Here is a 13,160-nt window from a genome sequence, read left to right as displayed (position 1 = left end):
GTATTTCTTCCAAGACAGATTTGTTTGTTTGTTCATCCATGGTGTATTCGGTATTCTTCACCAACACCATAATTCAAAGGCATCAATTCTTCTTTGGTCTTCCTTACTTATTGTCAAGCTCTCGCATGCATATGAGGCGGTTGAAAATACCATGGCTTGGGTCAGGCGCACCTTAGTTCTCAAAGTGACATCTTTGTATTTTAACACTTTAAAGAGGCCTTTGACAGCAGATTTGTCCAGTGCAATGTGTCTTTTGATTTCTCGACTTCTGCTTCCATGGGCATTGATTGTGGATCCAAGTAAAATGAAATCCTTGACAACTTCAATCTTTTCTCTGTTTATCATGATGTTGCTTATTGGTCAAGTTGTGACAGTTTTTGTCTTCTTTATGTTGAGATGTAATCCATACTGATATTCTTTAGTGTTTCAAGTCCTCTTCACTTTCAACAAGCAAGGTTGTGTCATCTGTATAACACAGGTTGTTAACGAGTCTTCCTCCATTCCCCTTTCTTCTTCCTATAGTCCAACTTCTCACATTATTTGCTCAGCATATAGATTGAATAAACATGGTAAAAGGATACAGCCCTGACGCACAGCTTTCCTGATTTTAAACTACACAGTATCCCCTTGTTCTGTCCGAACAAGTGCCTTTTGATCTATGTACAGGTTCCTCATGAGCACAATGAAGTGTTCTGGAATTCCCATTCTTCACAATGTTATCCATAATTTGTTATGATCCACACAGTTGAATGCCTTTGCATAGTCAATAAAACACAGGTAAACATCCTTCTGGTATTCTCTGCTTTCAGCCAAGATCCATCTGACATCAGCATTGATATCCCTCGTTCCACGTCCTCTTCTGATTCCAGCTTGACTTTATGGCAGTTCCCTGTTGATGTACTGCTGCAACCATTTTTTAATTCAGCAAAATTTTACTGCCTGTAATATTACTGATATTATTCGATAATTTCCCTATTCTATGGGGTCACCTTTCTTTGGAATGGGCACAAATATGATATCTTCCTGTCGGTTGATCAGGTGGCTGTCTTCCAAATTTCTTGGCATAGACAACTGAGCACCTCCAGCGCTGCATCCATTTGTTGAAACATTTCAATTGGTATTCCGTCAATTCCTGGAGCCTTGTTTTTTTTTTGTTTGTTTGTTTGTTTTTTGCCAATGCCTTCAGTTTAGCCTGGACTTCTTCCTTCAGTACCATCAGTTCTTGATCATATGCCACCTCCCGAAAGGGTTAAACCTTGACCAATTCTTTTTGGTACAATGACTCTGTATTCCTTTCATTTTCTTTTGATGCTTCCTGCATCAGTCAGTATTTTGTCCATTAAGCCAATGCTCTGCTTCAAACCTTTCAATGTCTCAGCAATACCTGCAGAATCAAGTCCAAATCCCTCTTTGTTTCCATAATCCTTTTCTGATGAACCCAATACTCTAGCCCAATAATCTCACCATTTGTGAAAGACAGTGAGGCCTGGGGCAGCTCGACCAGCTCTGGCTGCCCAAAATACTCCCCCTTGAAAGGAAAGAAGGATGCACTGTCAGTAACTTTCACAGGTCCCTTGGAGATTCATTAGAGATAGAATTTTCAAAATTGTAATGATGTTCAGAAAGGAAAAATAAAATGGCGTATCCGCAGGACCCTTTCCTACAAGTATAACGCCCAAAGAATTCTTCCCAGATGCTCCACCACCTCACGTCAGCTACCACTCGTCAGTCAGTCAATGGAGGCTTGCGCATTGCTATGATGCCAAACAGGTTTCAGCAGAGCTTCTAGACTAAGACGTACTAGGAAGAAAGGCCTGACAATGTACTTTGGAAAATTAGCCATTAAAAACCCTATGAATCACAGTGGTTCAATCCACAACTGATCATAGGGATGGCACAGGACCAGGCAGCATTTTGTTCCGTTGCACATGGGATCACTGGGTAGACTCAATGACAGCTAGCAACAACAGCCCTACCCAAGCAATGGTCTGCCAGTAGATTCTTGGGTTCAGGCCCCTGATGCCTTTGCTCACAGATTCCCTCAGTTTATAATGCTTTTTTCTGTCTGTGGAATACTTACCGATTCTTCAAGGCCCAACAGCCCTGGTGGTGCACTGATTAAGCACTCAACTGCTAACCGAAATGTCGGCAGTTCAAATTCACCAGCCACTCTGCGGGAGAAAGATGTGGCAGTCTGCTTTCATAAAGATTTACAGCCTTGGAAACCCTATAGGGCAGTTCTACTTTGTCCTATAGTGTCACTATGAGTCAGAATCTACTCAGCCGCAGTGGGTTTGGTTTTTTTTGTTTGTTTCTTCAAGGCCCAGTGGCCAATAAACCTTCCAGGATCCTCCACGAGGACTAGTTACTCCTGACCCATCACCATACGACGTTGCTTATTCTACCAGGCAATTCTTCCTGACGTAGGTAATCATTAGTTGTGTGTCTTCCTTGCCCTCCAACCTAGACTTTGAATTTCTCAAAGCTGTCCCATAGCTTCTACTACAGTGCCTGGTCCAGAAAAGACAGCAAAACATTTTGATGAAATAAAATTAAATCATTTATCTTCAGTGCCCTAAGTAGGCCCAGAAAGACCCTAGGCCAGGCCTCATGCAACAACCACCCTCCCTTCACTAGGACACATCTTGACCTGGCCACGTGTTGCTTTTGCAAACACGAACTGGTCAGGCAGCAGAGCATTGCAAAAGTACCAGAGCTTGTACTTCCCTTGCAGGTCAGACTGGTTTGTGGCACAATACATGGTTGTGAAAAATATAACTGGTTGGTATAGCTCCCGTGAGAATCCAGTGTAGAAAAATTTCGTGGCGCCATAGGAAATAACTGAGTTTCCAAATGCAGATATGTCTCCTACCTTTAGGAGGCTTTTGGCTTCTATTTGCCTCAGGCTACCTTTGGTTTCCACATCCCTTCAGATCTTGCATATACCTGTGTTCAGGGACGGATTACCCAATAAGCCAGGTAAGCACGTGCTTAGGACATCAGCAAAACAGGGGCACCAGTCGTCCAAAGCAAAAACCCATAGATGCCAAGCAGACAGGACACAAGGAAAAGCGAGTGCCACAGTAGAAGAGAACTGGCAGGGCACTAAATGAAATTGATGCCGGTTCCAGTGTGTGACAAATGTGCCAGCAGGAAATAAAGTTCATGCAGGGTCACGAAGACACCCATGTGTGAGATTGTTTACACTATGAGGCCCCTACTTCTTCAACACCTTTCATAGATTTCTGTCTCCTACGGTCCCCTCCCGTGTAATTGAAACTCCTTATCTCGGCAGGTCTCTTGGGAGTATACCATTTCTTTCTAATGAACAAGAGGTGGGGGTGGGCTGTTGAATGTAATTCTTGCTATATTCACCCACTAAAAATTTTATAGTCCAGTTCATCTCATTCTGTTAAAATGGCATACACCACTTTTGTATTCAATCACTAACATTATAGCCACATTTAAAAAGAAGTTACGTCATGGATAGCTGAGACACACACAGACATATATATATATAAACATGTATATATATATATAAAACCCATATATCCCATTTGAATACATGAGTAAGCAGAGGAGGGGGCAGCACAGATTATCAGTGTTCAGGGCTCTCACATGGCTTAATCTGGCCCGGTCTGTATTATAAGCATTTTTTGCAAAAGTGAACATCTTGCTTTGTGTTGTTCTTGTGTGATTTAATGTGTATTTGTTTTCTCTTCAATTATATTACACGCCACACTCTGGCAGTGGTGTTTCCTCATCGGTAAAACAGGGACAAGAATCCTTGACCTGCCTAGCTGACCAGGTTGTTAAGGGGCTCTAATGTGGTACTGCCGCCTGTCTGTCAGTTGTACTGTGGTGGCTTGCGTATTACTGTGTTTCGGGAAGCTATGCCTCTGGTATTTCAAATACCAGCAGAGTCATCCACAGTGGATGTGTTTCAGTGAAGCTTCCAGACTAAGACAGTCTAGGAAGAAAGGCCTGGTCATCAACTTCCAACAATTAGCCACCAACAACTAACTAATGTGGTAATGTACATGGTATATGTGATAATGTAAACTATAGGATGCTCTTCAAATATGACATCTATCTTATTGTCACATTTTTTAAAACCTTAACACTCTACTGCTTAGATATGTGCATCTGAGATTCTACACTGGGAATGACAATCTTTATTGCAAATTCCTAGGGAACTCGGTTTCCCAAATTTGCCTGTGGATAAGAATCACTTGAAGCCCTTGTTAAAAACAGATCACCAGGCCCTACCCCAGACCTATGGAAAAAATTTCCAGGGGCAAGAAAAGGTGGTGGTGGTGGTGGTTGTTAGTTGCCATTGAGTGCATTCTGAGGCATTACTACAATCAGACCCAGCGCCATCGAGTCAGGTGATTCTCATTCTCAGGCAAGCTTCGGTAACACTGCTATTACTCATCATTCACATACCAGAATGAATTTAGGATCCTTTCTGGGGAAGCCTCTACAGATAAGGAGAAAGCAAAACTGTGGAGTAGAGCTTGGAAGGAGGCTGGAGCAGGGCAGATAAACGTTAGTCTGCATCACAATTATGCCTTCCGCTACTATAGCAAAATCTTTCTCTGGAATTTCTTTGTCCTGGTCCTGGTTGCTCAGTGGTTAAGAATTTGGCAGTTCAAATCCAACAGCTGCTCCTTGGAAACCTTATGGGGCAGTTCTACTCTGTCCTATAGGTTACTATGAGTCAGAATCAACTTGACAGCAATGGGTTTAATTTTTTTTTGTTCGGTGGCCCAATGGTTAAGGACTTAGCTGCTAACCAAAAGGTTGGTGGTTGGAATCCACTCAGAGACTCTGTAGGAGAAAGACCTGGAAATCTGCTCCCATAAAGATTACAGCCTAGAAAACCCTATGGGACAGTTCTATCTATCACATACAACAACAATACAATGGCTTTGACTAACACTTCCTTCCCCTCTTCCTATAGGGCTGGGTTAGTTGCCTCTGCCATAGCAGCTAAATACTGGATTGTCATGGTTTTTCTGTTTGTCTCTTAGGTGGTGAGGGCCTGACTTGGTCTTATCCACCTTTGCATCCCCATGGCCTAGCACTGTGCCTGGAATATTATAGGTGCTTATGTTGAATTGCCGCCACACCCGTCTGTCAGTTTGTCGTACTGTGGTGGCTTGTGTGTTTCTGTGATGCTGGAAGCTATGCCACTGGTATTTCAAATAGCAGCAGGGTAATCCATGGTGGACAGGTCTCAGTGGAGCTTCCAAACTAAGACAGACTAGGAAGAAAGGCCTGGTGATCTACTTCCAAAAATTAGCCAATGAAAACCCTCTGGATCACAAAAGAACATTGTCCAATATAGTGCTGGAAGATGAGCCCCATAGGTTGGAAGGCACTACACAATAGCCACCACAATGGACTAAAACATACCAATAATCATGAAGATGGTGCAAGACTGGCCAACGCTTCCTTCTGCTATATAACTCTCTCACAGTCCGTGGTGTGTATAGTGTACCACCCACTGCTTCTGGCTCTCAGGTTCTTTGGTAGTATACTTTTACCACCGAAAGTATTTGCTTCTCCCGAGTGGGGACTTACAAAACAGCAAAAGGCGAAAGAAATGTTAGTTGAAGCAAAATAGCTGAAGTATGAGGCTTGCAAGTAAGGTAGTGCAACCAGGAAGTGTGATTGGATAAAAATTTTGTATCTTTTGGCTTTTGTACCCCTAGATAAGCCTCGTAAGCATATTTATGGTTCCCTGTGTAATAGTTTGGGAGCCCTAGTGGGCTTGCTTTGGGTTTTTTGTGTCTTCTTTGGAAAAACCAGAGTTCCCCATGTAACCTAATGGAAAACATCAGCAACCAAGGTCTCATGGTAAAGACAGGTGACCACTAATTATGGGGTTCGAGGACTTTAAAAGTTCTGTGGTAACCATGTAGTACCAGATAATATTTCTCAGAATCCATATTACCAGCCAAAACTTTAAACACACTCCATGACTCAACATGCTTCCATTAATGAAAACACATGGAATCCAAAAAAAAAAAAAAATTCAAAGCAGAAAATGATTGGACCTTGAAAGGGTTATAGATAAGGTTGCCATAAATCGGGGCCCACTCAACAGCAACTAACAACAACAACATGTTCGACTGACCTGTGCAATTGTCTGTTTACTCTCAGCTTACCCACTTGACTATGAGTTCATTGAAGGTAGCGACAGCAATAGGTTCAACTGTGTCTCTTCATGTCCTAGCCTTGTGCCTTGCAGTCATTCATCAGCAAATCTTTGTTGAAGAGCGAATGGTCTCGCTTTAGATAAAGCCTATGTCGGCAACTCCAGGAGGGATGCGGAGTCCCCTGGCATTGGCACTAGCAGTCTGGGGATTGGGGCTCAGTCAGAGCCTATTGCTCACAGCCTTCATATAGGTGCACTGCTTTTATTTGAGATGAAATTCACATAACATTAAATGAACTATTTGACAGTGAACAATTCAGTGACAGTTAGTACGTTCACAATGTTATGCAACCACCACCTCTAGTAGTTCCAAAATATTTTCATCACCCCCAAAAGGGAACACCATACCCTTTAAGCAGTTACTTCTCATCCCTGCCTGCCCCAGCCCCTGGCAACCACCAATCTGCCTTTGGTCTCTATGGATTGATCTATTCTGGATATTTCGTATAAATGAAATCATACAATGTGTGACCTTTTCTGTTTGGCTTCTTTCACCTGGCATAACGTTCCTGAGGTTCATCGACATGGTATGGTGCTTTTGACCTGAGGTCACTGTGAGAAGGGCCTTATGAGAGGAGTGGGGAATATTGCTGAATTTTCCCATTACCTCAAAGCAAGAGCTGGGACTGAAAAATGTGACTAAAGCAGACTAAAGCATAAGAAGTTCTTGTCCACTGGCAGGGCAGGCGCGCTGCCGACTCACAGCGACCTTATATATAAAGAAGGAAACGTTGCCAAGTCCTGTGCCGTCTTCACTGTCACTGGCGTGCTTGAGTCCATTGTTGTGGCTACCGTGTATTTTGAGTGCCTTCCAACCTTAGGGGTCTCATCTTCCAGCACTTTATCTGACAATATGCTGTTGTGATCCATAAGTTTTCATTAGCTAATCTTTGGAAGTAGATTGCCAGGCCTTTCTTCTTAGTCTCTTAGCCTGGAAGCTCTGCTGAAACCTATCCACCATGGGTGACCCTGTTGGTATTTGATATACTGGTGGCATAACTTCTAGCAACATAGCAACATTTAAGCCACCACAGTAGGACAAACTGGAGACATACATAGACCATACTATTTATTCTAGACTGTCCAGACATATTGCATTGCTAGTCCATTTTAATAGTCTTTGCTCAGAGCTCATCTCTTTTTCATTCTTGCCAGAGCCCATTTTGGAAAAATTAAGTAATGGGAATCTTAATTGTAGTCAGTTGGTGGCAGAGCAAAGAGTAGAGACTGTCTTAATTACCTGGAGCACTTTCTGCAAAAGTAAAAATTGATTTCCATTGTTCGACTAACTAGCTGTATCAGACAAATCCTTCCTCCTCCCTGGGCCTCAACATTCGCCTGTCTGTATAATGAGGTTGCTGAACTAGAATGAGTCTCTGGCAGGCCTGGTCAGAAATTTCTGTTCAAAGTCCTGGAACTAGACTTTCTCCTGCCTTGATTCCCTGCCCACATTTATGGAATCAAACCACAGAGAAGTTGTTCTGTAGCTCTCTTTCCTTCATCCCATAGCCCATATATAACTCAATAAAAAGTACTGCATTAAACCTAATTTTCTGTGTAAACTTTCTGCAAAAACACGACAAAATATTATTTTAAAAAATTACTAAAATACCAGTTAGTCAAGAACACTTACTGAATTGCCTGCTAAATGTCAACACTATGTAGGAATGATTCTGTTTTCTTTTTTAAATAGTGGGAATGTTTTTCAGGAGCTTGGATGGCCTCAGTGACACCAAGAGAGGCCTATGACATAGTGATCCTGTGGGCAGATCCAAGGGTGGTTTTTCCCTTCTGTTGTGTTGTGTTCTGTGTTCTGTACCCTTTGCACCTGTCAGGTTACAACACTGTTTGACAAGGCTCTCTAGTCATCATGCTGGAGAAAGTTGACCAAGACGAGGACTCAATCTTAAAGGCATAGAATCAATTTCACTACTACATTTTTTCTCCTTAATTTTTTTTGTTGTTGTTGATGGCATGTACTTTCAGTATTGGAATGCATGCTTACTAATTGAATGTGTTTAAATTTTTGGTTGGTAATACGGATTTTGACAAATATGATCTAGTAACACAAGCCACCACTGAGGCAAGTGGCAGTGTGGTGCCACCAATCTGTGGTATGACGATATACCAAAGAGAGCAAGAAAAGTAATTTACTACAGGCCCCTTTCCATTAGGTTACATGAGGAACCTCTGGTTTTCCAAATGACACAGAAAAGCCAAAACGAACTCTCCCTAATTTCACACAGGAAAGCCATAATTATGCTTACAAGCCTTATCTCACAGAAATAAAGGAAAAAAGGCCAACGGTTATAAAACTAACACATCCAGAATGCTCAACCTACACAACAACGAGGCTCCGACTGCTGAGTTTCACGCATTTCAAAAGGGACCCACCTTGACACAAAATGCATTAGAACAGAAATAATGATTTACTTCTGAGGTCCAGAGGCATAAAAAGTGGCTGGCATACTGTTTATGCCAATATTAAGGGAAAAGAAGCAAAAGCCAGGAGTTCTTTGCCACTAGGAAGCCCTGGTGGCGTAGTGGTTAAGAGCTACGGCTGCTAATCAAAAGGTCAGGAATTCAAATCCACCAGGCAGTCCTTGGAAACCCTATGGGGCAGTTCTACTCTGACCTATAGGGTTGCTATGAGTTGGAATCGAGTTGACGGCAACGGTTTTGGTTTTTATAGAAGGCAACTGTGGATGCGACATGTGAGGCAGCGCGGTTCAATGGAAAAAGCATGGCGTCATGAGCTATGGGAAATGGGGAAAGTTGCTTCACGTCTCTGAGCTCAGATCTGTCATCTGTAAAACCTTTCTTATAGGGTTGCCTGAATAGAGCAAATAATGAATGTTCGTAAAGAGAGTAGAACATAGAAGGCACTTGGTACATGTTAGTTATTATTAAGACTCTCAGACCTGATGAAAAATAAAAAAAATAAGGGCCGCTGAAACCAGTGAACTTTGTTGTAAAAATTCAATGGGAATCCATACTATCTAATGGTGGTGAAACCCACATAGGGGCTTGGGTCACCTCCAAGATTTGGATAGGGGTGCCCTGAGCCTCTCTCAGAACCGCCCAGAGGATTTCCAGGCTTTGCTTCCTCATACTTCTGTGCCTCTGTGCTCTCAGGCATTCGTGCATGCCATTTTGGTTCTGTGTTGCATCAAACGCAGATGAGAAGTTCTTTTGCCATTTTCCACAAGAAAACCAGATACGCTCAGCATTTCCTAAAAAAATTTAAAAAAAAATTTTTTTTTTTTTTGGCGTGGTAAATTTGCTAAAAACGTTAAGGGTTGCAGAGGTGGTCCTACATCATGCCCTGGGTTATCTTGCTGTTTCTACTCCTGCACTCTGTTTCTTTCCAAAGCCTGCACTCCCTGCAATCCTACCCTTCATACTAAGCTCCTTGGCTTTTCTCATAAAGGCAGGCCCAGAGGCTAATCTGGACTTTTCTATCTAGTAATCTGGCGGGTGCATCATAAAATGTATTTATGTTTCTAGCTTAAAACCACATAAGACTTTGGGGACACCCTGTCGAGGGAACATGCCAAAGGGCAGCACTAAAATTCGTTAAGCATCTAAGACGTATAACTTGTCACATCACCTACTCATCTGCTTTCTTCATGGGCAAACTTAGAAGGCAGACGGAAATACTATATCTGAAAGTTTTGTTTTATTTTTAAGTAAACGTGCACGCCACAGAACATCTGGTAATCTTTCATCAGAGAGGCAGAGATGATTTCAGCGGTTGTGATGAGTAAGACACGGCTGGGCAATCCTGCAATAACACGTATTTAAGGTGTAGCTTGCATATAATTATACTTTACTTCAGCCCGTGTGATTTTGTACTTCAAAAGTGACCAACCCTATAATCTACTTTGAAGTATTTTTCCAAATGTCGACTGCAGGAGGCAGGGACACTGTACTGCACTGTGTGGTTAAGAGCATGGGCTAGAGTCATTCAGAACTGCATTAAAACCTCATCTTTGACACTTACTAGCTGTCTATGGAAACCCTGGTGGCATAGTGGTTAAGTGCTACGGCTGCTAACCAAAGGGTCGGCAGTTCAAATCCACCAGGTGCTCCTTGAAAACTCTATGGGGCAGTTCTACCCTGTCCTATAGGGTCGCTATGAGTCGGAATCGACTCAACGGCACTGGGTTGTTTTTTTTTTTTTAAGCTGTCTATGACCCTGGGCAAGTTTGCCTCTTATAGTCTCAGTTTTCTTATCTGTAAAATAGGAGTGATTATGTGATAATACTCATTGCCATCAAGTCGATTCCGACTCATAGCGACCCTATAGGACAGAGTAGAACTGCCCCATAGTTTCCAAAGAGTGCCTGGCAGATTTGAACTGCCGACTTTTTGGTTACCACCCGTAGCACTTAACCACTATGCAACCAGGGTTTCCTTTATGATAAATAGTACCCATTATATGATAATAGTACCCAACTAATAGAGTGATGGAGGAATGCATGAACTCCATGTTCAACAAATAGCTATTACAGTGAAACCTGTGAGAGCAGGAATTCGACAGGCCTGCCTTGTTTTCCTGGGTCTCGCAAGTTTTCCACCTTTGACAGGGTGCAGTCTTTCCACTTTTCTATCACTCATTTTAGTGGAAAATACTTGAGTTCCCTTCTCTGACAGGTTTCTGCCTTACACAGTATCCAGCAGCTTTTGCAGGCGATTTAGGAGATGACATTGGAGGCATTATTCCCTGTCCTTGAGCATAGACAATGTGACCCAGCTGGAGCTGGACTTACAAGGACACATCAGCTGGGCCCTGAGATATAGAGACAATAGCTAGGGCAATCTTGGAAAGTAACTTTTCGGGGAGCTTTCATGTAAACAAATTCTTAGTAAATGTTAATATATATACTGATGATTCTGTAACCTTCCGCAGACATGCTTGTGGCAGCATGTTTATCCCTTTTCCCACTGTTGCCCCTTTAAATATATACCAAATAAAACTTTGCTTTTTGCTTTACTAAACTTTGTGATGTTTTTATCCTACAACACAGGTTTTACTGTATTAGAAATATTTAAAGGTTAAAATATGGTGTTTGTTTCAAACCTGAAGAGAAGATATCTTTTTTTCTTCTTAAACCAGGTAGTCACATGGACAACAGTTAATCATGAAGATATATGCTTTTTAACAAAAAAACTTTTTTTTTTGGTCATCCTTTCTAATACAGTTGTTGTTGTTGTTAGGTGCCGTCGAGTCGGTTCCGACTCATAGCAACCCTATGCACAACAGAACGAAACACTCCCTGGTCCTGCTCCATCCTTACAATCGTTGTTATACTTGAGCTCATCGTTGCAGCCACTGTGTCAATCCACCTTGTTGAGGGTCTTCCTCTTTTCCGCTGACCCTGTACTCTGCCAAGTATGATGTCCTCCTCCAGGGACTGATCCTTCCTGACAACATGTCCAAAGTGTATAAGATGCAGTCTCGCCATCCTTGCTTCTAAGGAGCATTCTGGTTGTACTTCCTCCAAGACAGATTTGTTCCTTCTTTCGGTAAAACTACAATTCAAAGGCATCAATTCTTCTTCGGCCTTATTCGTTGTCCAGCTTTCACATACATATGATGCGACTGAAAATACCATGGCATGGATCTGGTGCAATCTAGTCTTCAAGGTGACATACTTGCTTTTCAACACTTTGAAGAGGTCCTTTGCACCAGATTTACCCAATGCAGTGCGTCTTTTGATTTCTTGACTACTGCTTCCATGGCTGTTGATTATGGATCCACGTAAAATGAAATCCTTGACAACTTCAATCTCTTCTCAGTTTATCATGATGTTGCTCATTGCTCCAGTTGTAAGGATTTTTGTTTTCTTTATGTTCAGGTGCAATCCATACCGAACGCTGTGGTCTTTGATCTTCATCAGTAAGTGCTTCAAGTCCTCTTCACTTTCAGCAAGCAAGGTTGTGTCATCTGCATAATGCAGGTTGTTAATGAGTCTTCCTCCAATCCTGATGCCCTGTTCTTCTTCATATAGTCCAGCTTCTCGGATTATTTGTTCAGCATACAGATTGAATAGGCATGGTGAAAGAATACAACCCTGATGTACACCTTTCCTGACTTTAAACCAATCAGTATCCCCTTGTTCTGTCCGAACAAGTGCCTCTTGATCTACGTAAAGATTCCTCATGAGCACAATTAAGTGTTCTGGAATTCCCATTCTTTGCAGTGTTATCCATAGTTTGTTATGATCCACACAGTCGAATGCCTTTGCATAGTCAATAAAACACAGGTAAACATCCTTCTGATATTCTCTGCTTTCAGCCAGGATCCATCTGAGATCAGCAATGATATCCCTGGTTCCACATCCTCTTCAGAAACCGGCCTGAATTTCTGGCAGTTCCCTGTCGATATACTGCTAATACAGTAAAACCTGTGAAAGCCGGAACTTGTGTAAGGCACAAAACTGTCAGAGAAGGAAAACTAAAATATTTCCCACTAAAACAGTGATAGAAAGTGGTAAAACTGCACCCTATCAAAGGTGGAAAACTCGCGAGACCTGGAAAAACAAGGTAATCTCGTCGAGTTTCGACTCTCACAGATTTATTTCACTGTACTTATTGACACTGGACGTTGACTGTATAACTCTACCAAATGCATTTTTAATGTTGGTATTTGGAGCAACATCAAAATCTAAATATATATTTAAAATCGTTAACTTTACTAAAGAAATGAAATTCAACATTGAAAATATCTGAACTCCACATTTAAGAAGTCAATTCTAGTTTAATCTGGTTATGCACACCCAAACAAGCTCCTAGTCTTTGAAGCAGAAACTCCCAAACGAAAACATATTTAACCAATAACCAGTAAGTTATAATTCTTTATGTCACTAAAATACACTTTGACCAGTGGTACTTGAGCTTGCTTCACTGTATATTCTCAGCAGCGATAGAGAGC

The 13,160-nt window shown here is 41.9% G+C and overlaps 1 protein-coding gene across 2 annotated transcripts in view; it reads left to right on the top strand.

The window, feature by feature from the left end:
• The window catches only part of LOC126068991 (P2R1A-PPP2R2A-interacting phosphatase regulator 1-like), a 147,030-nt gene that overhangs the window by 94,715 nt on the left and 39,155 nt on the right, over window positions 1-13,160 (top strand). The gene's annotated exons all lie outside the window — the stretch shown is intronic.

The sequence above is a fragment of the Elephas maximus genome, chromosome X (assembly GCF_024166365.1).
Source record: "Elephas maximus indicus isolate mEleMax1 chromosome X, mEleMax1 primary haplotype, whole genome shotgun sequence".
In the NCBI taxonomy this organism is placed as follows: Eukaryota; Metazoa; Chordata; class Mammalia; order Proboscidea; family Elephantidae; genus Elephas; species Elephas maximus.
This window is presented reverse-complemented; position numbering and strand designations above follow the sequence as displayed.